Below are 24,892 nucleotides of genomic sequence, written 5' to 3'. Positions count from 1 at the left end.
CATATGCCCTACTATATTGGATTTTTTTTCTATTTTCCTCTTTTAGCTACAATGATGTTTTGAAATGTCTTGGATGTTCCATCTACCTTTCCTTTGTTAATATTGATGAGACAACCAATATCTTAGTAAGTTTCCATAAACCCTAGCTTGTTAACTCCATTTCCCAATTGACTATTTTCCTCATGCCCAACCAAACCATACCTCAACACAACTAAACTTAAGATCTAGTCACAGTGTGAATGTACAGTTAATTTCTAAATTCAGTGATTAGGTTTCTAGAGAGATCCATCTTTGGATTGAAGGGGCTAGCCTTCAATCTACAAGACTAGCTTGCAAATGTCACCTTGGAAAGTTTTTAGTTCAACCAAGAGAAAATTTCTAAGTGATAACATCTTGGAAACTCCACTAGGGATACAAAAGTATATCTTCCCCAATATTGTTTTAAAGATCAGGTCTACTTTTTGAGGGAAAAAATAAGGTTAGATAAAAGCATTGGTTTCTCTATTTTCTCTGGCAACTGCACAATACACAATTTTAGGTGATTTCCTTGGAAACTCTGGTGTATAAAAGGATTCACACAAGGAGAAATCTAAATCCTAATCCACCAGAGATCCTGACAAGCCTGAAAAAACTCTTTAGCAAAAGGAAGTCTGGAAAAGAAACATCTACCATTCTTTTAGAAAAATATTTGTCTCTACATAAACAGAGAAAATATATTGAAGACATTCAATTTGATCTAAAATTTAAGCATAGTCTATTCAGGTCAAAATCAGAGTCTAGTTTGTCAGACATAGTTCTTGATGCAACAAATCTTAAGCTTTATATTCATGTTACTACAATTTCAGAAGAGGATAAAGAAATTTGTTTAAAGTTTTATGAATTAGAATATCTGGTTCATCAACTTCAAACAAATGTTTCTAAATCTCCCACATTTCAGTGTCCCATCCCACAATTTTCTTCTTCGGTAGTTTCATTTCCATTCTTCATCCCAAATAGTTATGTTTCAACTATTCATGTTGGATCTACTATACCCATTTCATCAATTATTACAACAACAATTTCACTTCCTCTGTCATCTACATTCCAGATTCCTATTATTGGTTCAACCTCACCTCACACAACCATAACTGCTAGATATGCCCCTCTCAATCTCCAAGTGCCACTACATGATCTTCCTTTGAATTATGGTCAACATTTACTTCAATTTAATGGTACAAGAGCCATTACAACTCAACAACATGTGGAAAAACTGAGTGATTTCATTGATATGGAGGATGTAGATCATGAATGTTTTAAACCAAGACTTTATGCACAAAGTATCTCAGAGGAGGTTAAGATATAGTTTTGAGCATTGCCAGCAACAAGCATTACAAATTTTAAATAGTTTGATCAATTCTTCCTTTCTAGGTGGTAGGTGAAGAAAAACCCTCTACAAATATTGGTGTATTATGAGAATCTAAAGAGAAACCTAGGGGAGGAAGTTCAAGAGTTTTTATCTAGGTTCAATAGTGTTTATAATTCAATCCTTGCTAATACTAAGGCCCCCTGGTTTAGCCCATCTTCATTATCTTGATGGTTTTGATGTTGAGCTAGTTTACCAACATAGAGAAAGAAATCTTACTACATTGGAAGATATGTAAAACAATGTTATAGGAGTGGAAGAAAATGTGTTGGCTACAAAGGCAGAGATGAAGACTAAGAGAAGAGTATTATTTAAGGAGGGACCATCTTCTTCATCAGAAACCAAATTTGATGTTATGTTAAAGACCATGGATAAATTGATCGACAAGTTGACCCCACCTAGAGGTGAGTCTCTACCTCAAGTGAGAAATCCCAATCTTATAAGTCCACTTAAACATCAAGATTGTCAAAAGAATCCAGGGGAAAACAAATAGTGAGACCTCCATTTCCTAAAATTTTTGTTGATGAGCAAGATAATGAAGATACTTGAGAACATCGAATAAATTGTTTTGATGATGAAGAAACATAGGTATTTTTAACAAAATAAAATCATGATAGGCCTGCTGAATGTTTAGGAGAAAGGGATAGTAATCAGCTGATGTTTGACTCAAACATATATCAACAGGGGTATAATAATGTTTTTGTTGATTTCTAGAGACAATATAACCTCTAAGGAAGAAATGTAGTTGTTGATAAACTTCCTTCACGGAAAGTTTCAATTGAGTAGAAACAAACCGAGCCCAAGAAAGAAGCGGAACCCAAGAAAAAATAATTAAATAAAGATACATCTAATAAGGGTGATGAAAGCGGAAAAGAAGGAAATGTCAAGGATTTGGAAAAAATTTAGTCTGCTTTCAGTTTGAAGAATGAGATAGAAAATGTTAAGATATCCATTCCTTTTGTTGAATTGTTGAAGAATATGTAGTATTATCACTATGGTAAGAGCTCACCAGCTGATCAAACATTGAATATCAACAATGGAAATTCTCTAGATATCCAAGACGATTCACCTACATTATTATTTGGTTCACATGCTACTGAGATAAATCAAGATGTGTGTCACTTTAATGTGAGCTCTAACATCCATGATATGGTTTTACATAATCAAATGTTTGATTCATGGGGTCACATAATTTCATGCCTAATATTGTTATGGATAATTTAGGGTTGAATATCACTAGACCCTATAATGATTTTTTTTCATTTCATTCTAGAAAGGTACAATGTCTAGGGCTGATTAAAAACCTGGTTGTGAACTTGACTCAAATTTTAGCAAAGAGTATCATGATGGATGTCATCATAGAAAATATAGCACCAAGGTTTGGAATGCTACTTTCCAACTCTAGGGTAGCTAAAGTTGGTTGTAATCTACAGATAGACATGTCCTATGCCTCCATGCCTATTTTTGGAGAAACAAGGAGACCCTACACAAAAGTTAAAATGAAATATGTGGTAAGTAGTAAGGCAAACCTAAAAATTCATTTGATTTATGCTATAGACATTGATTTGGGGTCAGAAATTTTATATAGTGATGTGAATTTGGAGGAAGAAATTTAACAGTAAGTGGAAGAGAAAATCCATATAGAAAATGAGCAAGTGGCTGACATAGATGAGACATGAAGAATGCATTTTGATGGTTATGTTTGCAAAGAGGGACCATGAGTTAGTATATGGATCATTTCACCAGATGGAGGTAGATAAATGTACTCTTTCAAGCTATATTTTCAATTTTCTACTAACGTAGTTGAATATGGGGCTTCAGTAATTGGTTTGAACATGCTCAAGAAGCAACGAACTAAAAAAATTCATATTTTTGGGGACTCAGACATAATCCTAAATCAGGTTAAACGATTATATCAAAAAAAGAACCAAAGGATGAGAGCTTATAGAAATGAGGTTTTGGATTCATTTAATAATTTCTTTGTTGAACCCAAAATTTCAGTAGTTTCTAGACAAGAAAATTGCATTGGTGATTCACTAGCTAGTATAACAAGTATGTTCAAAATTCCTATTTACCCAAATAAGAATTATCAGATAGAGATGAGATATAGACCTCCCATTCCAAACAAAATAAAGCATTAGTAGGTTTTTGAATATGATCAACAAATAAAAATAATTTTCGAAATGACTGGTGAGATTTCCAACAATCCTATTGATGAAGACAAAGATTCATATAATCAGGTTGATACAAATGAATTTGTAAATGTTATAGGAGATCATAAAATAATCTAGCTAAGCAATATAATTTTATCTAGTGGGTTAGTGCCTCTGGATAAGTTATTTGACATCAACTATGTAGCTTTTAAACCAAAAATGAAGCCTAACAGTAATGAATTATAGGATTGCAATTTAGGCATAGAAAATTAACCAAAATTTGTTAGATTTTAAAATTCTCTTAATGAGGAGCAGAGGGAGAAATATGTTGCTTTATTGAATGAGTTTTCTGATGTAATCCCATGGACATATTATGATTTAAGGGTCTATGATAGAAGTATAATTCAAAACACTATACCCTTGAAAGAAAATGAAAAGGCTTTCAAGCATAAACTGGGGAGAATAAATCATAAAATGTTGCCATTGATAGAGAAAGAGGTGGAAAAGTTGTTGGATGCTAAGATTATAATTTCCTTGATATTTTCAAACTGGGTTGATAATTTTGTACTAGTAAGGCAAAAGAATGGAGATATTCGATTGTGTGTGGATTTCAAAAATCTAAACAAAGTGTCATTAAAGGATAATTACCCATTGCCTAAGATGGAGCACATTTTGCAAAGTGTTGTTGGATCAAAGAGGATTTTAATGCTAAACGATTTCTCAAGGCATAATAAAATATTGGTGCATCTTGATGACCAATAAAATATATCCTCTACTACACCATGGGAAATGTTCATGTATTCCAAATTCCTTTTGGATTAATGAATGCATGAGCTACACTGTAGAGGGAAATGGATATAGCCTTTGCAGGGGAGAGGAACAAATTTATGGTATTCTATTTGCATGATATCACAGTGTATTCAATATCAGATTCAAAGCATGTAAAACATCTTAGGAAAGTATTTTTGAAATGAAAAAAAATTGGTATTTCACTGAAGCCCAAAAAATAAAAATTTTTTATGAAAGAGGATAAAATTTTGGGTCATATAATATATAATGATGGCATCCAAATTGGTCTAGAGAGAGATGAAGCAATACAAAAAATTGAGTTGCCCAGAAGTAAAAAGGAGGTCCATTCATTCTTGGGAAGAGTAATTTTTCTGTGGAGATTCATTCCAAACTTTGTTGAAATCTTAAGGGTAATTAACAAAATCTCAAAGAAGAACAAAGAAGTCAAGTGGACATTTTTAGCCAAGAAATAATTTTAAGAAATCAAATAAAAAATAAATAAATCCCCTGTCGTTATTAGCCTAGAATTCTCAAAAGATTTCCTAGTCTTTTCATTTTCTTTAGTTCATACCATTTGAGGGGTCTTATTGTAGAAAAATTAGGAAAATCAGGAGAAACCCATTTCTTTTTTAGTAGGACTTTTAGATATGCAGAGATAAAATAAAAAATTATGGAAAAACAAGCCTTTGTATTGGTGAAAGTGCTCAAAGATTTCAGGGTTTATGTTCTACACTCTCATATAACAACATTTCTTCCATTGCTTTTGTTAAAGACATCCAGAGTCAACCTAACAACGATGGTTGAAGAGGAAAGTGGATTGCAAGATTATTGGAGTATTATCTAGAGATTAAATCAATAAAATTAATCAAAGGTCAAGGTCTGACAAAAATTATGACTGAAACAAATTGTGACACTTTGGGCATATATTTTTTCTTTACTTTTTCCAATGATTAAGAAGAAAGGTTGGTTCTTAAAGTATTCGATGAGATTAGAAATTATCCCTAGTATAGTGTCATAATCTATTTTTTCCAAAATTTGTAATCCAAACTAGGGGTGGATAAAACCATAACATAAAACTTGAAGCTAAAAAGTGCCAATTTTTTTTGTATTGATGGTTACTTGTTTTGGAAATATCCAACAGGGAACCTTTTGAATTTTATCATCGGAGTTGAAGTAAAACATGTGGTAGAAGAATGTCATCAAGGAGTGTGTGGAAGAAATCTCTACTAGAAATCCAGAGCTAACAAAATCCTTATGGCATGCTACTATTGCCCAACTCTTTCTGAAAATGTACACAAAGAAGTAGCCCTGTTTTAAGTGCCAATTTTTTGAAGGAAAAACAATTTTGTTGTCATTGTCATTGAAGCCAATCTTAGCTGAAACTCCATTTCAGCAATGAAGGTTGGAATTTATTACTCCACACTCTTTACGATATTTGATCCAGGTGGATCTCTAAAAAGTACCAGTGGCATGGTAAAAGGCTCAAAACTCAAAGGACCCAAATCTTGATAAAATTAGCATAAGATCGAGTGCTCTTCATCCTGATCCGAACAATGTGAACAAGACTCGAATCCAAGCTCATATGAAGAAGTTAGAGCAAGTCAAAGTTTAGGTTTGACTTGGACAAGTGGTAGGAGAACATGATGTGGCGGAACTCTTTATGGAATAGGGAAGCGCCAAGTAACATGTCGCCATTAGCCCCACATTTTTCTTCTTGCAGAAGGCACGGGTTCACGATTAAGGAATCGGCCTCGGCAGAGCCAGGCTGCTCTTTCGATTGTGCAATCATAGATCAGAGGTAGGTTGAAAGTTTTACAAATTGGCCCCAAGCAAGGAAGGGTGTGATGCGATGATCGCAATCGCACATCACAAAGTGAAGTGCTATACAAAACTAGCCCCCGACAATCAAGGTTTTGATTACGATATCACATATCGCATAATGTCGTGTTCATAAATAGTAAGACCCATCGGTTTCGCCGATTGCGATACACCAATGTTCCTAGATGCGATATGGTATAGAGTGTTGTTTTAAAACCTTGGCAGGTCCGTGTCACACATCGCATAGTGCACCATCCCATATGGAGGATAACCCTTGCTCTGACCAATTGGGATTTGCGATGGGTTATCGACGCTGATAGACTATGGTTGTCGATGGTAAAGGTATCGCGTTTAGGAGTACATCGATTTATTTGTCGTTTGAGGTTTAATGTGAAAATGGTTTGTGAACTGTATTGATGGTGGTTTTCCTATGTTTGAAAGGTTTGTTACCTACATATTATTCACATCTAGAGAATCTATATTGGAAACTCCTACCTGCTAAACTTGTTATCTGTTTGGAACTACCCCGAATTGAGGAGTCGGTTAATCAAGGGTATATATGGGACGATCTGCACAAGAAAAAGTGGGTGCAAGCATAGAAGTTCAAAAACTATTGTGTACAACACTAACCCAACCTAGCAATAGACCAAAACCTTGCCTTGAGTAGCAGGGAGGTTTTGAGAGGGTTCCTAAGCTTCATTTCTATGAATTGGGTGTTAAGATAGGAAATTCTGCACGATTTTTTTCTAGGATTTCAGTGGTACTATCTATTCTGAATTTGGGTTCTCCATTCTTCATCCATCTTCCATCTTGGAGGTATAAGGATTGTAAATGAATGTTTCTTGTACTTTTATCTCTTTTTATGCCACTTAGTGAATGAAGGCCTCGCCACTATTGAGCAAGGCCTTGAGACATAGTCAAAATTGGATGAACTCTTAATCATATCTTTCTGTCATGGTTTCATGCTTACCTTATTATTTCCACATTGTTTTATGTGATTTTTTAAGTTCCATGGTTAATGAGATCTGTTACATGTAATTCTGATGCATCTATAAGTAAAATATCTTAGATCAAGTTTTGTATTAGAGCAGGTCTTTGTTGATGTGAATTGCATGAGTATATGCTAACTCGAAATAAGCTACGAAAAGGTGAAAGAAAGATTATTTCCTTTGATCTCGAAGTAGGATGTGCACAACGAAGAAGAAACATGGCAAATGAAGAAAATCATTGGGAAGAAGAGTGGAATTACCGCAAATTATTCTACAATATGGCAGAGAAAGTGGAAAAGATGTTTTCAGAGTATGAGAAGGCAGTTAGGCACTAGAAGAAAGTTGTCGATGACAATAGATCGGTAAATCGTGAAGGTGGTGGAGAAGATCCTCCTCCCTCTCCTTCTTCAAGTGATAATTCTCATCACTCTAATCAAGATTCCAAACATACATCTAAGAAACCATTCTTTAAGCTAGATGTAAAGTTTGATCTTCCCATGTATACTGGAGAGTGTATTGTAGAAAAACTTAGCAATTGGATAAGATAGATAGAGGTGTACTTTCGGATTCAATAGATAGAAGAAGATGAGGCAAAGTTCCAGTTAGCATCTCTTCGGCTAAATGGCACCGCTATCATTTGGTGGGAGAGAAAGTTGAAGAAGGGCAAAAAAAAGTTGGGTAACCTTCTTTCCTCTTGGTCCAATTTTATTTCTGCATTGAAAGACCAATTTTACCCTTTGGGTTATAAAAAAAGGCACTAATGGAATGGAAATATATAAAGCAAGGTAAAGGCCAAAATGTGTAAATCTTCACTGAAGAATTTTGGAAACAAGCATTGAATTTGGGCATCTCATTAGATTTTCCTGTGACTGTAACTAAGTATGTTGGTGCATTACATAGTTACATAAGACACTCACTATTATTGTTCGAGCCTACTACAATTGATGTGGCCAGCATAAAGGACATTCATCTAGAAAACCGAGGCAAGAATGACAGAGATGATCAAGCCAAGAAAACATTGTTCAAACCTCAGCATGGAAAATTCTAGAGGAAAGGAAAGGGGTTGGATAAGAAGACCATCACAGCTAAGAAAGGGGACAAAGAAACGCCATCTTGCATGCATTGCAAGAGAGAAGGTCATAATGAGGACTGGCGTTGGAAGGTACATCTGGAGATGAGACCGGAGAGATTCAACAGAAAAGGCAAGACAATGGAAACAACGTAGTAGGACCTTGGATCTGACTTGGGTGACGATACATTGATCACAGTTGCGAGTGCAAGAGGTACTCTTCAGGTTAATAATTATTATTATTCGATCACAAGTACTAGTTCTTTGAATGAGCCTGTAAGTAATGAATGAAATAGAATTGAATTATTCCACATTAGGGTTATTATAAAACACATAAAGGTGGAAACCTTGTTCGATTCCGGTTCTCAACAAAATTTAATCTCAGAGTCCTTAGTTAAAAACTTAGGCCTCAAAACTAAGCTTCATCTGAGTCCATACCCACTTGGTTGGGTAAGCGATAAAGAAAAATTACAAGTAACCAAGAATAGTAGGGCTAGATTTGTTATTTTTTCTAAATTAGTTGATGAGGTAGAGTTAGATGTAGTACGTTTGGATATCTATGGAATCATCTTGGGAAGTCTGTATGTATACGACAGAAAAGTTATTTTCTTTTGGCATGAAAATAAATACCACCTCATGAAGGATGGGGTAGAATATATAGTCTGAGATCATTATACGAAATCTAGTGCCGAAACGACTAACGCTTTCAAAAGTTGTGATCCTAATCATAAGAAAGAATTGTTAGAAATTATTTCTGGCTATGATGGATTGTTTTAGGAAGTAAGAGAATTACCCCAAAAATTGGAGATCTAACATCAGATCTGCTTACAATAGGATGCTCCTTTACTAAATATTGGCATGTACAAGATGGCTTCTATCAAGATGGAGGAGATCAAGAAATAGGTGCAGGAATTGCTAAATCAAGGGGTCATTAGACTGAGTTCTTCTCTGTGCAGCTCACCAATCATGTTGGTGCCAAAGAAAGATGGAACATGGAGAATGTGCATAGACTACAGGGTGCTAGACAAAATTACAATGAAGAATCGATACCCTCTCCATCGCATTAATGAATTACTAGATCAGTTGAAAAATGTTGTCTACTTTACAAAATTGGATTTGCACAGTGGATATCACCAGGTTAGAGTTGCAAAATAAGAAATTTAGAAGACTACATTCAAAACCAAGCAAGGTTTGTTCAAATTGATGGTGATTCCATTCAAACTATGCAATTCTCCAACCACATTTACAAGGGTAACAATTGATTTGTTTAGGCATTTTCTTGATAATTTTGTGCTTGTATATCTGGACGCTATTCTTGTTTATAGTAGGACATGAGATGAACATGTATGTCATGTGAAGAAAGTGCTTGATGTTTTGAAAAATGAAAAAAATGTATGTAAAACTGTCAAAGTGTGGGTTTAGGAAGACCTCTTTAGTTTATTTAGGTCATATAGTTGGTAATGGGCAATTGAAGATAGATCCCTCTAAAGTGGATGTGATTATGAAGTGGCTTGAGCCGACAAATTTTATAAAGGTCTGAAGATTTTTGGGTGCGGTACTGTATTGGAGAAGGTTCATTGTGAACTTCTTTGTTATCGCAACCCCCTTACACGCATTGACAAGGGTGAAGTAGGCCTTTCAATGGGGAGGGAAACAATAGAAATCCTTCGACACATTGAAAGAGAAGATCAGCACAGCACCAGTGCTAGGCTTACCAAAATTTCAACAACCTTTTGAGGTTGAGACAGATGCTAGTGAATATGCCATGGGTGTTGTATTGATGTAGCAAAGGAAGCCTGTATGTTATAATTCAGAGACTTTCTCCTAGGTTGTTGTGAACTATCCCACATACGACAGGGAGGTGTATGCCTTTATTCAGAGTGTAAAGAAATGGAAAAAATACCTGATTGACAAGGAGACCTTCATACATATGGATCATCATCCCTTGCAGTACCTTTAGTCACATACCAAGCTTCAACAAGCCTTTCTTTTTAGATGGATGGGATTCCTCCAGAAGTTTCATTTGGTGATAAAATACAAGAAGGGAACCAACAACAAAGTAGAAGATATGCTTTCTCACCCTCCTATTTCTGCATCTGTAGTTTTGCAAAATTATTCTTTATCGTTAGAAATTTATGTTGATCAATATGCTAACAATGATGATTTTAAAGAGATTTATGAAAAAATAAATCGTAGGTCGCAGGTGGATGATTATTATTTGCAGGGAAAACTATTGTATCACCTTGGAAAACCATGTATACACATTTATGAAAGGATACATGTAACTTGAGAGGTTCATACCTCTCTTGTGTCTGGTCATTTTGGGGTTGAAAACCTTTATGTTATTTACATGGGTTTTGTTTTTGGCCTCATATGAAAAACATTGTGACTAGTTTTGTAAAGGGTTGTGTGTTGTGTTCTGTTTCAAATCCCTCTAATTGAAAACATGGGCTCTACACACCACTCCCTATTCCGAGTCAACCATGGGAAAGTGTGTTCATGGTTTTTGTAGGTGGTTTTCCTATGTCTAGGAAAGGTCACGACTATTTGTATGTTGTTGTGGATCATTTTATTAAAATGTGTATTTTAATGCCTTGTAAAAAGAAGGTCAATGCTGAGTAGACTGCTTATCTTTTCTTTCATCATTTCTAGGTCCATTTTGGGTTTCCCACATCGATTGTGTCAGAACGAGACTCTCGCTTTCTTGGAGGGTTCTGGACCACCTTGTGGAGAATGATGCACACTAAGCTAAAAAGTAGTACGAAATTTCATCCACAGGCTGATGGGTAGACAGATGTCGTCAACGGAACTATGGTACACTTGTTACGAGGCTATTGTAGAAAACATCCCAAGTTGTGGGATGAATAACTTCCTTATGTGCAACATGCATACAATCGAGCAACACATTCATCCAAATAGAGCTCATGATTCAAGACATTTTAGTTATCTACCAAGGGATCCCTTAGACATGGTATTTTTGAAAGATGAGGAAGGAAATGGAAGAGATGATAGGGACAAAGTACATAAGTTTATTCAACAAATATAGGTGATTCGTCAGGCAGTACAAGAGTAGTTGGAGAAGAGTCAAGCTCAATATAAAGATTGACATGATAAGCACCGAGTTGACCATCAGATTCAAGTTGGGGAAATTTTATGGCTCCACATCAACATGGATAGAATGAAGGGGGAAGGGAAGAAATTGAGACCCATTTGATATGGTCCCTTCACCATATTGGCAAATATTGGAGACAATACTTTTCATCTTTACTTTTCACTTATATGAAAATGTACTTAGTAGTAAATTTTGAAAACCTAAAGCTTTATGAACCTCCATTCATTATGGATACTGAAGAGGTTGCACAGATTCCTACAGTGGATGATTCTGCACCACAGTATCTATACAAGTTTCCCGAAGATATCATACTCAACAGGAAAACTAGAACTTCACAATGGGGAGATGTGGAGTACATTCGCGTGGGCTTCAAAGGAACGAATCTAAGTAAAGGTCGAAGGATGGAGAAAGAAAAAGTGATGGAGAAATTTCCTCACTTGCCAATTGATTGAAAAGGCTTTGGGCGGTCCAAAATCTCTTAGTGGGGAGGATTGATCGAGGTGGATCTCTCAAAAGTACCAGTGGCATGGTAAAAAGATTCAAAAACTCAAAGTGGCAGAATCTTGATAAAATTAGCATCAAATAGAAGTGCTCGTCATCCTAATTCCAAAAGTGAAAATGACACTCGAATCCAAGTTCATATGAAGAAGTTATAGCAAGTCAAAGTTTAGGTTTCACTTGGACATGTGGTAGGAGAAAATGACGTGGTAGAACTCTTTAGAGAATGGGGAAGCACCAAGTGGCAAACAGCCAGTGGCCTCGCATTTCACTGATCGCAAAAGGCAGAGGTCTGTGGTTAAGGAATCAGCCCCGACAGAGTCAGGTTATGATTTTGATTGCACAATCGTAGATCAGAGGTAGGTCAGCGGTTTTACAAATCGACCCCAAGCAAGGAAGGGTGCAATGTGATGAGTGTAATCACAAATTTCAAAGGGCAGTGCTCAAAAGAATCGGCCCTCAGAAGTTAGGGTTGCGATTTTGATATTGCAATCACACATCGCACAACGTTGTGTTCATAAACCGTAAGACCCGTTGGTTCCGCCAATTGCGATATGTCGATGTTCCTGGATGCGAGATGGTATAGAGAGTTGTTTTGAAAATTCATCGGGTTTGCCAAATCACACATCATACAACATAGCGGCCCGTATGGAGGTGTTAGAAAATTATATATTATATAGAAATGGAACACATAGATATTGCATAAATATAAACACAGAAAATGCATAAAAAAAGAGAGACACAAATATATGTGGTTCACCCAATTTGGGCTATGGCCATGGAGAAACAATGAGTCCTTCCTTTTATATTATCCAACAAAATGAAGATATGCAACCTACAACAAATCCATTGTAATTCCCTCTTCTTTCTTACATAATATCCTCTCTCTTTTACACTTAGAATACACATCTCCATGGCCACAATACAATTCCATCATATATAGCAAGGGGTTGCCTTCTAGAGAAAAAAAAAACCCTAAATTAAACATAACGTCTACAATTAGATTTATGCCTAATGAAGGGCCTATATTGAATACGAAATTACAACATTTTACAAGGAAAATTTATATCTATTTTTAACTTAGGGGGCACTACCCCCAATCCCCTGGACCCCCCTGGCAACGTGCATAAATAGGTGGCATTGCCACCTCATTACGAATGGGAGTCCAATGTGGTAATACCTTTGAATAAAGAAGATAATCGGGCACCACACCCAACAGGAGGATCACTGCTACTCCGACCAATTATGATTTGTGATGGGTTATCGACACCGATAGACTATGGCCGCTGATGGTAAAGTCGTCGGGTTCAAGAGTATGCCGATTTATTAATCATTTGAGGTTTAATGTGAAAATGGTCTGTGAACTGTGTTGATGGAAATTTTTCTATGTTTGATGGGTTTGTTACCTTCAGACTGTTCACAACCCAAGAATCTCTATAGGAAACACCTACCTACTAAACTTGTCATCTGTTTGGAATTGCCCCAGATTGAGGAGTTGGTTGATCAAGGGTATATATCAGACAGTTCGCACAGGAAAAAGCAGGGAATAACATAGAAGTTCAGAAACTATTGTGTACAACACTAAACCCACCTGGCAATAGACCAGAACCTTGCCTTTAGTAGCAGGGAGGTTCCAAGAGGATGCAAAAACTTCATTTCTTTGAATTGGGTGTTCGGATAGGTGATCCTACATGATTTTTCGCCAGGATTTCAGTGGTACTGTCTATTTCTGAAGTTGGGTTCTCCATTCTTCATCCATCTTCCATCTTGGAGGTATAAGGATTGTAAATGAATTGTTCTTGTACTTTTATCTTTTTTATGCCACTTAATGAATGAGGGCCTCCCCACTATTGAGCAGGGCCTAGAGACGTAGTCCAAATTGGATGAACTCTATAATCAAATATTTGTGTCATGGTTTCATGCTTATCTTGTTATTTCCGCATTGTTTTATGCTCTTTTAAGTTCTATGGTTAATAAGCTCTGTTACATGTAATTCAGATGAATCTATAAGTAAAATATCTTGGATCAATAGAATAAATGGATATTAACTACCACATACTACTTTACCCAATGGATTGAATCTATACCTACAAGTTAGTCTACTGATAGTGTGGTAAGCCAGGTTTTAGAGAGTATATTTTCAAGGTTTGGTTGCCATAGAAAAATCATAACATATAATTCTCAGTCTTATAAATCTCATAAAATTGTCAAATTCTATGAGAATTATCATGTTACCTTAGGTCATTCAAAATCCTATTACCCCCAGGGTAATGGATTGGCTAGATATCTAACAAAAGTTTAGTTAGAATTATCAAGAAATTGTTACAAGAGAACAAAAAGGCTTGGCATACCAAGAAAAAATTTTCACTATGAGAAAATAGGATTAGCATAAAAAATTCCATTTGCACATCACCTTTCCACTTATTCTATGGCACAAAAGTGTTTTTCCTAGTTTCCTTGAGTTTAGTCGTGATTAGGTTGTTGGAGGAACATGAGGTAGAGATTGGTGATTTTGAAAGAAGGACTAATCAACTTATTGAAGTATAGGAGCTAAGAGAGAAGGTATATCAATAGTCTCAATTTTTCCAAGAAAAAATCAAATAAATACATGATTTTAAGGTCAAGGAGAATGATTTTAAGATTTAGGATTTAGTCCTGAAGTGGGATGGCAGATTTAAGGAAAAGGGGGAACCTGGAAAGTGTGATCATTTATGGAAAGGGCCTTATAGAATTTTTTCTTTTAGAGGTAAGAATGATTTCATTTTGGAATATCTAAATGGGGTGTTGTTGAGTGGAGGTCCAATAAATGGACGCTTCGTAAAATATTTTCTGGTTTGAGAGACGTCATCCTTCGCAATTCATTCTACATAGCCATGTTTAGAGCAGTTTGGAGGATTGGACAAAAAATTTGAAGGATTTTAAGCTCGAGGTGAAGGCCATAAGATTTTCATGAGTGGTTGTCACACTTTAAAAAAAATTTAGTGTCATTTCTTTAATTAAGCAATTTTAGAGTGTTTGCTTTTCAAAATAAAGCAGATTGACAATTTCAAGCTTCTTCATAGGATATTTTCATAGTTTTTAGCCTAATGCATCAAGCATAGGGTCAACATGTTATTTAACTCCTCCCCGAGAGACAGTATCCACATTAGAGCCAATTGTTAGCATCAGGTTGCACCTTTCCCTAAAGGTCCAAAGGCTATATTTATCAGTTCATTATGTAAATTCATGGTTATGTAAAGAACCTATAATTTTTTTTGTAAATTCCTATATAAGCCTAAGAACATGTCTAATCAAGTATTTTCACCTAAATCTAAGCTTATCCTAAGTGTTTTGTAGCGTAATTAGCCTATTCCAAGCCTACAACTGGCACTATGAAATATTTTCTTAGCGCTCACCAAAAAAATTAAAAGTTGGGTTTTTGACCTACCAAACCAATCATTTCAACGGCCTAAGAATTTTTTCACGAAGACCTATCCCTTTTAATCCATGATTTGACATCTAGATGCATTGTAAATATAGATAAGGAAGTTTAAACTCAAACCTTGAATTCCCCAGTTTACGCTAAAACGGTAATTTCCAGTAACCTTGAAATTTGTTTAAGTGCGCAAGAAAGTTTTAGAAGTGTTTGGAACGTCTGACCAGGATAATTCAAGACTATAAAAGGATTTGCATTGTGAGATTCTTTGCAAGATGGGTCGATCAGGTCATGTGAAGCAGTTTGAGCCTGATGGGATGTATTTCAAAGTGTAGCTAGAGATGTTCACTCTATTAAAAAATGCAAGATTGCAACCAGTGTTCTAGTGCTTTAATGGACACAATTTGAGTTGGTTCCATAATTTCACATATTATCTTGATGGCAATAGAACAAGAATTATCACCTTGTAGTTTTCAGTCACTGAAAAATCCATTGCAGAGGCCATGAGTTTATCAACTGAGGGTGAGAGACGGTTTAAGCAACAAAGATCACAAAATGTGGACTTGGATTTTTTCTTGAAGGAGGATGTCATAACCAATATTGGAATATAGGATTCCTCTAGAATATGTTGAATCTCGAATGATCTAACACCCTCAGGACTATCCAACTTTTCTTCACCTGTGAAGGTAGGTATTCTAAAGCCTATTTGTATCACATGGGGTTTTTATGTCATTTAGCAAGTTTTAGTAATAAATTATCTCTATTTTCTTCACCAAAGTTTACTAAAGATGTCCACCAAAGTAATAACCAGAGCTAAGTTGCAACCTCATGACATTTGTCATCACGACTTGATAAAAATATTGTATACTCATGAATTAAACAAGCAAGTGGAGAAATTGAGATAGAGAAACATAAGACAACCTGCACCCATAAGACAAAGGAGAGGCCAAACTCTAGTTTATGTTCAAACCCTGGCTTATGAAAGAAAGGGAGTGTTTAGCCATATCCCTGTTGAAGAAGATGTTGAAAACCCTATAAAGGAACTAGAGGTTAAGGTCTATGAGAGGAGGATAAGAAGACAATAGAAGAAAATGTTAGAAGATGAGGAGGGAAAAGAGAGAACAACACAAAGTGAAAAAGGAAAATAGAAAATTGAAACAAGGGCTGAAGAAGTTGAAGTAGAGCCTATGGTTTACCGTCGAAAACCTCATGCTCGCCCTACAAACAAAATAAGGTTGATTTTTAAGGAAAAAATAAACCCTAAGCTGAAGCAGATAGTGATTATTAATGAAGAGGAAGAGACTATGAAAGTTTCAAAGAGCATAAAGAAGGGCACTACATAGAGGAAAATAGAACATGTTAACAGAAAAGGGAAAGAAACCTTGAAGGCTGGTAAAATCATACAGAAAGATACCAAAAGGATGATAAGAAGCCAGGATAAGTTAGGCCTTCTTTCTTAGGCTACAAAAGCTATGGGCAAATGATTAGTTCACTTCACGGGGTAGATAAATAGACAAAACCGTAATTTTGTTTAGCAAACACTAATTAGACCTCAAGATTTTGACCCACTCCATTTTAATATTTTTTGACAGTAAATTATTTTCGATATTTTATGGTAATATTTCAAAGGGCTTTTTTGGCTGAGGGAGTGCAGAGAATAAAAGTCAACAAAAGGAAAAAGAGTGTTAAAAGGAGCAAGCAGCTACAAGGGCAGTTGCATAGTTTCAACACAGTTTACAGGTTCATGCACTAGTTTTGCTACCAAGAGGGAAGATGAGTTGTAGTTCCATATATCCAGCCTACAAAGGAGTGAACAATTCCAGATCCTACAATGTATCTATGACTCATCCTTGTTCCAAAAGAATAGTAGGAGATATGCACAATAGTTCCACAATATAATTTGACCAATGTTATGTGCCAGATAGAGATCCGAATAGCTAAAATGATAGGATTTTGATTATTTTTTGTTAATTAAACTTTCATATATTGTAAATATTATGCAGTTATCGCCACCAAAATTTGTGGATCTTATCTTTATTGTATTTTTCCTATATATTACATGAGAAATGAGGAAAAAGGGTTTCTTTTTGATGAAAAAATAGCTATTGTTTGTGTGTTGAAATCTTTATTAATCTATAGTTTTTCAAGATCAGTATATTTTAATCAACGACACAAAGATTCATGTGATGGTATCTCTTAGTCTATAATTTATACATGTTTCAATGTTTCTCTCTTTGTAATATTATTTGAATATAATGTCGTCTTATATTTGAATGAAAATAAATGTTACAAAATTCATCCTTGTTTTTGATGCTCTGTCTCATATATTCAAATATTTGCACTCCTATCTTCTAAATCTACTTTAGGATTCATTTCATATGCCCTATTGTAATGGATTATTTTTCTATTTTCCTCTTTCAGCTACAATAATGATTTGAAATGTCTTGAATGTGCCATCTACCTTGCCTTTGTCAATCTTGATATGGTAGCCAATATCTTCATAGGTTTCCATAAACCCTATCTTGTTAACTCCATTACCCAAGGGAATATCTCCCTCATGCCCAACCAAACCTACCTCAACACAAATCAATTGAAGATCTAGCCACTGTATGAATGTATAGTCAATTGCTAAAGTTATTGTTTAGGCTACTAGAGAGATCCCTCTCTGGATTAAAGGGGTTAACCTTCAATCTACAAGATTGGCTTGTGAAGCTTACCTAAGAGAGTTTTTTGTTCATCCAAGAGAAACTTTTTGAGTGATAACACCCTTAATTGAGTTATTTCAAAATTTACCTAAAGCGCTCAATCGAGCTTTTCAAGTGCTTGATTGAGCTATTGATGGCCTAAAAAATAGATTTTTAGCTCCCTTTCTATAGATTTCTCTGTAACACCATCTTGTATCGCGGTGAACTTAAGGCGATATTTGTCTATAGGTGGTGGAGTTGATGACGTTGGATTCATGAAGTAATCATCTATCTAATGGCATATGAGTTTGACATTTTCATATTGATATAATATTTGTCATCTAATTTCTTTTAAACGTTATGCTTGAAATTTGTTTGGACAATTTCAAAGGCGCTGAATGAAAAATAAATAACATAAAATATACAAAATGAAAAGATTTTAGAAAATACTACCATCTTCAATTATGGGTTCTCTTCAAAAGGTTACTCTTGGTTATTGAATTTATTTTAAAAGTAGAAAAAATCATACATGAATGCATGTCTCTGAAAAATGAAATTCGAATATCAATTTGACAACTTTGAAAAATAATTAAAAATATAAATTTACATAAAAAGATAAAGTTTCAATATGCATAAGTTATTTCTCCCTGTGTAGATAATAAGATATATATATATATATATCTGCACACACACACACACACATTTTAGACTAATTTATTACATGTGAACACATGTATACCTATTAAGATGTGCAAACAATTGTAGGGACATGCGTTTAATTTAATGGAAAATTACATATTATATGACACTAAAATGTTTTCTAAAAATTATCATTAGGACAACAAAATAATTCTCCACAAATTGATTTTTTACTCCCAATCAAAATTCACAAAGATTATATGAATTTTTTATGGCTTCAATTCAATAAAGGAGTAAAATTTTGAAATTTCATCGCCACATTTGGCCCAAAAATTGAAACCATCTTCACATTTTCATCTTTCTTTATCTAATGGGTTTGTTTGCAACATATGGTATTTTTTCTAGTTAGAGGTGGGTTACTTTGAGCCAAAACTATCTCCATTTACCCTATTTTCTTTCATAGGTTCTCTTGTCATATATCTAGTCTCGAAGAATCACTCTACACCTAATTTCCCTAGACTCTTCAAGATGGTATCAGAGCTAAGGTGACACATCAAAGAAAGGGAAACTCAAGAACATCCATCAAGGAAAGGCATCTACAAGGTTGAAGCATCAAGCCAAAATCTACTCAATGAAAAGAAGGCCTACCATCTATCATTCATCAAGGAAGACTACATAGCAAGACGAAGAACCTTAAACAAAGGCACCTACAAAGAAGAGTATATAAAAAATAAACATACATCATCTACAAGTTACCAAGAAAATATCTTCATCAAGTAAGCCCATTTGTAGAAGGAAACTTGAAGAACGTCAAGATCCTAGGAAGGCAAGCCATCAAGTCTTCAAGGAGGAAGCAAATCCATTACATCTCAAAATCTATAAAGTAAGTATATGTCCCCTTTTGAATATACATCAATGTCTTTTTACAAGGAGAGCAACAAATTGGTAGGTACCAATAACTTTTTTGCATGGAAGAAGAGGAATGATTTACTTCTCGAGGAGAATGAACTCCTAGAACATGTCAAAGGAAATATCGCTATCCCTACTAAGGAACAAACTCAAGCCTTAGCCAATTACAGTAAAGATGAGAAGGTAACTCAAAGGATTCTAATAGAATCTATCAAGGGCTCTCTCATTCCTTATTTCTCCAAATTTGAAACATCAATTTGTTTTTATGATAAGCTATTATGGCTATTCTAAGTATCTAAAGCCGGAGAAGTGATATTGGTAAGAAATGAGTTGTACAAAATGAAGATATCAAAGGAAGGAGTAGGTCCCTACTTCATGAAGATGTCTAAGATGAGGGATCGACTTCAAGAGCTTGGAGAAGTCATTTCTAACAGAGAAATGAAAACTGTAGTACTCAATGCTCTACCTGAGGATTGGGGCAACCTCACATCAATCATATATGCGAAGAAGGAAGAAACTACATTCAGTGAAATGTGGTCTCTTTGCAAGACAAAGGAAACTAGACTTAAAGCAAAGGAAGATGTGGGATCAAAGGAGCAAGCATTTTCTAATGGACAAGAGAAAGGGTAAATTTGGAAAAGTTGGTCCACGAAGAATAAACAACAAAGACATGTCCAAAATCAAATGCTATGGATGCCAAGAATATGGACACTAAAAAAGGAATTTTCCTAACCTTGAGAAGGACAACAAAAATAAAAGAAAGAGGTAAGAATATCACATGACTCAAGAGGTGAAAGAAGAAGAAAATAAGCAAAAGAAGGAAGATCCTCTGGATCTGTACTATGACTCAGTCAAACTCTTTACTCCATGTCTTACTTAAAGGTTTTGAGTAGGATAGGAGCATGTAGGAATAAAATAAAATTGCATCACTAGAAACTTCTTCTAGAATCTAGAATCATGAAGAACATAGAGTTCTAGATACTCATGAAGAAGTAACATTTATAATAAGAATAAAATGCATGGTTATAAATATATTCTAGAATATAAGAGCATGGTAGATATAGCTCAAGATACCCATTTAGAAGGAGCATACTTAGTATAGTACCTCATCCATAATGAAAGAAGATTAATCAAGATTAAGAATCTTAGAAGACCTCCATCATCAAAATAAAAGAAACATTTGCAAGGATAGGGTCTTTAAGATCCTATGATGGAATCTTCAAAAGAAGGTTCATGAACCAAAACATATGTCTCATTGGGAATTCCATTCATGGGATTCAAGAAAAGGATGATATGCAGGAAAGCTAAGATGAAGAAAGAAGGGCCACACCAAGGACAACCAAATGAATCTAAGATGATCAAAGGAGAATCAAGATGAGGTATGTATGCATCAAATTTTAGTCATGTTATCATTTGTATATTATTGAGTCATGAGAATAGTTCTATAAAATGATCAAGTAGGAAACAGTAGATTTCACCAATGACATGCTCGAAGGCATGTACTATAATGCAATAAAGGTCAACAAAATGATATTCTCACATAAGGAGTATAAGATTGTTGACTAAGAAGAAAGAAAAAACGCTGACTAGTCTAGGAAGCAAGCAATGAAGAAGTGCTCTCAAGGATTATAAGGTGGTTGACCAATAGAGAAGAAAAAGAAGATAGAGATCAACCATGTGAAGAACAACATAATCATCGAGAATCACTATCTGACAAGATACTTTGAATATATCTCTCAAAAGAAGGTAGGACAACTCTGATGAAGGAAGGAAGGACCCTTGACACCTATGAAGGCCTTGGAGATATGAAAGATGTAGATAATTGGTTCTACTCTACGAATATGTCATGATGAAGAAGCCATCCAGCAAAAATAAAATAAATGTTGAAGCATTGTCAGGATGAAGTCATGATGGGTTAATAGGTCGGGGCATGTAAACAAGCAAGCACAATGAAGCATCCATAAGGAGAGTATTAGGAAGCATGGAAAAATAACAAAGGAGTAGCCAAATGACAAGAAAACTTGATGTATGACAAGAAAGCCACTTTCCACGAAGGAAGTAATGACATGATAAACTGGGAAGGAAAGTGATTAATGGACAGTGCCCTACCTAGAATAAGTTCGAGAAAAGACTTCATGACATCAAAGAAAGGAAGGAGATCAAGAAGTTGAAGGACCAATGAAGAAAAATTTGTTGATGAATGAAAGAATCCCTAGTTAAGAGGGAGCTCTGATAGGTCCCTACTAAAGAGGGAGTTTTGGATCACCCTTGATTACAAAGGAGTGACAGTTATGTTTTCCATTCCATGTATCATGCACTAGACTAGGACTAACAACCATAATTCTAGATGAAGGTCATGAATGAAAATGTAGACACAACATTCTTGTGTTCATTTGGGAAGAAATAATGGGTGGATTGGGTAATCATGTGGCATCCGATACTCTTTGAGGATGTGTAGGGCATCCAAGAAAAGAGTAGGAAAGAGGACCCATATTCTTTGATGGCTAGGAAACGAAGACAAGAATAGTCCTAGAAGGTCATACTAGTGAACCTGCGGGTGGGTATGTACCTTGAGAGACAATGACTAAGGTTTCTAGAAGTCTTTGGTCTCGCCAACATTGTGCTCTGATCTATTGAGAGATATATTTTCCAGTTAAGGCCTTGTTGTAGAAACAATGTTGGTTATTATGATGCTATAACAGATGGATTACAAATCCGGTTTTTTTTATGTGAATTCTTCAAGATTGATAATAGCCAAGCACCTTTTAATGTTGTATGAATACCTCCCTAGTTAAGAGGGAGTGTTGAATAAAATGTAACTAGGTTCGGTCTTAATAAATGTACTTTTTATATTTGTCTTTATTAAATAAAATAAATATTATTTTTATAATATATGTCAATGAGTTTCTTACTCATTGAAATACTTCTAGCAAATGTTTAAGTGTTGTAGGTGAGTGAAAGAGTCAAAATAATTGTGTTGAAGACCTTAAGGGTATGTTACACTATGTATAAGAGTCAAATAAGTCACCTCCATGAAAATTCAAGTCTCCTCCTAGCAAAGACACCATCAAAAGAAGCTATGGCACCATTAAAAGCACCCATCGAAGTAAAGGAATTCAAGGTGGCCTCAAGGCAGCAAGTTGGCCTACAAGTCAGCCTAAAGGAGGGAAATAATCTATATATCGAGGTTGTACATGCCTCCAAAATAACATGAAAATCTTCTTTGAAATTAGCGAGCAAGTGAAGTCAAATAAAAGGTTGAAAAGTCAAGTATAAAGGAGCCTCTAGTGTAGAGGAGGAGGAAATATAACCAAAGTAAAAAGGAATGTTGTGTATACATAAGAATATGACATCAACAAGAATTAAAAAAGGAACATCTCATCTAGAGGCTCACATAAACAAGGTCTATCACTAGTTGTTGAAAGAAATAGGAGGACGAAGTACCGGGGAAGAAAGTGTCAGAAGAAGGAGGATGAAGCACCGGGAAAAAAAAAGTGTCAGAAGAAGGAAGGATCATACTTATGATTGGAGGCTATTCTAGTAAGAGGTCTAGGGTTTGGCATTGATAAATAAGGAGCTTCAATAAGAGAAATTTAATAAAGGATTCTCCTCTTAAGAGAAGAGAGGTTTTGGCCCTGGGAGAGAGCAAACATCTTGTGTTCTTGTTCTTATGTTTTGGTAGCAGTTTGATGAAGTACACAAACATTCATTGTTAATAAAAAGAAGAAGATTAAGCTAGCAAGAAAAATTAAAATTACCATAAAATAGTGAAGTCAGACTGTTGATGTTATATGGCTTCTCTTTCCTTCGCTTGAGGTCCTTCCTTATTTGCTCGGATAGGAGGCCTAGTAGGCCTAGTTTGTAGCCCAAACAATGAGGTATGATGGGAGGTGACTTGGTTATGTCCTAAACATAGATATCCCTTTCTTCACTTTCCATGTGTGGCTGGTATTGGCCCTAAAACAGTCCCAAAACTTTCGCTCTTCCTTCTTCTTCTTCGTTGCACTAGAGGCTCCTTCTTTGTCCCTTTCTCAGATTATTTTTCAGTCTCTACCTTTGTTGATTTCAAAGTGAATTGCTTTCTTTTTGAGAGGTTGGACAACCTCTATATATAGAGGATTGTCCCTCCCTTAGGCCGACTTGTAGTCCGACTTGCTTCCTTGAGGCTGACTTGACTTCCTTTGCTTTGATGGGTGCTTATAATGCTGTCATTGCTTCTTTTAATGGTATTTTTGCTAGGAGGATACTTGACTTCGCTTAGAGGTGTCTTATTTGACTCTTATACATACATATACATAATGTAACATACCCTTAAGGTCTTTAACATAATTATTTTGACTCCTTGTCTCACCTATAGCACTTAAACATGTGATATACCTACTTCAATGAGCAAGAAACACATTGACATATATTATAAAAATAATATTTCTTTTCTTGAATAAATTAGAATATTGAAAGTACATTTATGAATATCGAACCTAGTTACATTTCCTTCAACACTCCCTCTTAAATAGGGAGGTATTCATACAACATTACAAGGTGTTTGGCTATTATCAATATTGAAGAATTCACATAAGAGAAATCGGATTGGAAATCCATCTATTAAATAGCATCATAGTAACCAACATTGTGTCCACAACAAGGCCTTGACTGATAGCTCTATCTCTCAATAGATCAAAGAAAAATTTTGGTGAGACCAATGACATATAGACACCATATTCATTGTCTCTCAAGGTACATACCCACCAAGGTGTTCATTGAGTATGACCTTCTAAGACTATTCTTGTCTTGGGTTCCCAACCCTCCAATAATACAGGTCCTCTTGCCTACTCTTGTCTTGGATGTGCTACACATCCTCAAAAGGTATCAAATGCCAGATGATTACCCAATCCTACCATTCTTTCTTCCCAAGTGAAGACAATAATGTTGTGTCTATCCCTTCTTCTAGAATGAGGAAGACATGCCCAAGTTTACTTTGACAAGTAACTTGCCCAAGTTCCTTTGGGAACTTGTCAGAAAACCCTATTATCTAGGGACTTGTTCATTGAATAATTGCACTCTTGAGATAGAGTATATTACCATCATGCTTATGTTGAGATTGTTTATTCCATTGTGGTTTAATTTAACGAAATCTTCTCCTTCACCAAGATTGTGCCATTAAGGAGGAGGATCTGTCATCATTTCCAAGATCCTGTGAGATATCTCAAACAAGTCCAAGGCACTTCTTTCACTAAGTTATGCGAGATTTTTTTTATCTTACTGTGCCATCCAAAGCCTTGAACTATACCTTCGAAAACTTCAGAGGAATTTGAGATTTTTCCTTTTTCTTTCCTGGGCATGGAAAATTTTAGGGGCTAATGTTCACAGGTGGGCTAGTTTTCCATGGCTTTTCCAAAAAAAGATTGCCAACTTCCA

The sequence above is a fragment of the Pinus tabuliformis genome, chromosome 9, assembly GCF_031772625.1.
Source record: "Pinus tabuliformis cultivar Carrire ecotype Pingquan chromosome 9, CPIR1, whole genome shotgun sequence".
Lineage (NCBI taxonomy): Eukaryota > Viridiplantae > Streptophyta > Pinopsida > Pinales > Pinaceae > Pinus > Pinus tabuliformis.
The sequence above is the reverse complement of the archived record's forward strand: the minus strand, read 5'-3'. Positions refer to the sequence as shown.